This window comes from Glossina fuscipes, unplaced genomic scaffold (assembly GCF_014805625.2).
Source record: "Glossina fuscipes isolate IAEA_lab_2018 unplaced genomic scaffold, Yale_Gfus_2 51544, whole genome shotgun sequence".
Taxonomy (NCBI): Eukaryota; Metazoa; Arthropoda; class Insecta; order Diptera; family Glossinidae; genus Glossina; species Glossina fuscipes.
The window spans coordinates 1-2,846 of NW_023999612.1; the positions used below are offsets into that span (position 1 = coordinate 1).

Consider the following 2,846-nt stretch of genomic DNA (forward strand, 5'->3'; position numbering starts at 1 on the left):
GAGATCGCAAAGGATCTTTAAATACACCTCGTAATAAGTTATGCTTTTAAATAATCAGATTGACTCTTTGCATTATTACGGCGTATGATGGGCAGCGCTGCGAATTTTCTCCAGTGAATTAGATTAACTATACCCACACCACACAATAACACGAATATTAAGAAAGAAAATTTGATAAAAATTAATTAATTAGAGCATATGGATCAAAAAGTGAGACTTTAAACCAAGGCTCTCTCTATAGGCGAAAATATTTACTTGATATGCGTTTTACAAGAATTAGTTACAAGTCTTTCGAATTATTTAATGGATTAAATTTTCGTACTATTCCACCCACAGAGTTTTCCAACAATTATTGTGGGCAGGTAAAGATTTCAAGTTTTCGTTACAAATTTTTAGAAATTAATCATTCAGCTTATGATTTCCGCAAGAGAAAATCAGCTCGCTCCACTGGAAGTGACAATTAGAAGTCTAAGCGACTCCTGCTTTGTCGAAAATGACCGTAAAATTCTTAAACAAGCTGCAAAGGTGTTCTTCTACCCGTAGGGACTCTAGGGATTACACCTCTTCCTGTTTTATATTTACACCCAGAATGAAAATAGCGTAGAATTACTTCATGGTATTACAGTTTATGTAAGATTATTTCTTGTAGTTTAGAGAAGAATATATAGGTTCATATAAACAGTATGTATATGCATATGTGAGTGTTAGTGTGTTTAACATTAAAATCAACCTATTAAGATTCTTCTTTTCTATGAAGAATCATTAAAAATCTACGACAATTATATACAAATATAAATATACAAATTAAAAATATGTCGTTGCACTCTTCTAGAAAGATGCGCCCTTTATCAAGGTGTATTCCACTTTGAGACTATCCACCTTGGCATACCGGAGCGCCAGTCATGACCCGATACCAATCGTTCGATACCACTTTTTCATCGAAAACTAATAGTTTTCTTCTGTTTTTATAGCCTAAAGCCTGTCGTAGTCGCGAATTGCGTTGTGGCATTGTGTATACGACATGCGATTGTATTAAACGTAACGGTCTGCAAGATAAATGCCGACGTTCGCTGCGCCAAGGCCGTTCAGCTTGTATGTCTTTCCCAATACCTAATTGTTGCCCTAGTTCGTTTCCTCTACGGTATGCCAATATGACTATGGGTGTGATTAAGAAGAAAAATAAAAATAATCGTCGTGCAGGAGGAGGCAATGGTAGTGGTAATGGCAACTAGGCTTATTGTGGATTATCCAATCCGCAATGTGGAGCCCCAAAGCCAATACCATGCTCACCAACACCAAAATGTTGCCCACCCTTAGCTGAAGGTGGCATACCAGATCCACGAGACAGTTGCATCTTTCTAGAAGAGTGCAACGACATATTTTTAATTTGTATATTTGTTTTTTTGTCAAAGATAAAAGAACTCGGAGAGCGACAACACTTATGAAAGATGGCCCACAACAACTGCGCGTATATGGACCACAAGGTGTACAAGGCACTTGAGGACCGCAAGGTGAGCAAGATGCACAGTGGTTATTCCAGGGCGTTGGAAAGCTGGGGTAACATGGTCCGCATTCGGGAGCCTCGTAAGGGCAACCAGGGAAGCATGGCCTATAAGGTCCACAAGGCCCACAGGGGCCACAAGGACCACATGGTCCACAAGGATCACAAGGCCCACAAGGCGTTGGTACATACGGGCCTGAATTCATTCCGCAAGGCCCACAATAAGGTGCTAAACAGGGTCCACAAGGGCCACAAGGATCACAAGGCCCACAAGGACCACAAGGGCCGCAAGGCCCGCAAGGTCCGCATGGACCACAAGGGCCACAAGGTCCGCAGGGATCACAAGGTCCGCATGGGCCGCAAGGCCCTCAGGATTCACATAATGGGTATTGGCTTGTTGAAAAGCATGGCAGTGGTCCACATGGTCCACAGGGCGAAGATGGACCCATCGGGCAAGGTGGGCAAGCGGCGCTTGGCTTATAATTTATCGGCCCAGTTAGATGGCAGCAAGATCCTCTTGGCGGCGGTATATCGATAGTTTGGGGCTTCGGTTGACATAATATAGATTGACAAACTTCTCTAGGTTCACATATACGTTTAGGGTAGCAAACTACGTATGGATCAGGTACCATAGATGGATAGTAGATAACTCTAGGTTCGCGAACCATTTGGGAGACCCAAGTCAATTTTGGTACTTTTATAACCCTCGCAGTGTCAACAACTTTGGGTATTGTTATTTGACGGCAACGGTTAACGACCATTGGGTCAGGTACAACTTTTTCCGTAAACAGTACACGTTTCTTGCATATTAATCTTGGCGGTTGCTGGACTGTTAAACATTTCGGGTTTGGAGGCGCAATTCGTGGTGCACATTGAGGTACAGCATCCAGTTGAGCGCCTGTGTAACATTTCGGCGAGCACTACACTCGCATTCGTAGTCATATTGCATCAATTATGGCGATCGATTTCGAATTTTGGATGATAGATGACCGGAGTTTGGGTGGAATAGATCAGATTTTGCTTTTGCTAGCATTTCTTTCTCTAAATTTATTTGATGCTTACAGACTAAAATTTTTCTCATGGAAATTTTTAAAATTTCCACAATTTGATATCACTTACCTCAAAAGGTGCACAGCAAGGATCACACATTTTGAGACTTATTAATTTAGATTCTAGAGGAGAAGAAGAAAAAACGTTTACAATTCGTATTCATAGTAATGGAAAAAATTTTCGCCAAAACTAACCTTTTAAAACTTAAAAAAATTTTATTTTTTTTTTAACAATTTTAAAAATTTAGCCGCAGCTTAAAGGCTCAGAAATTTAGACTGGAATGAATAAATATTGA

The 2,846-nt window shown here is 40.6% G+C and overlaps 2 pseudogenes; one reads left to right on the plus strand and one right to left on the minus strand.

Moving 5' to 3' along the window:
• The first annotated feature begins 971 nt into the window (after positions 1 to 971).
• LOC119643066 lies at positions 972 to 1,445 on the plus strand (annotated as a pseudogene).
• Positions 1,446 to 1,476: 31 nt separating this feature from the next.
• LOC119643065 lies at positions 1,477 to 2,650 on the minus strand (annotated as a pseudogene).
• Between the last annotated feature and the right edge of the window lie 196 nt (positions 2,651 to 2,846).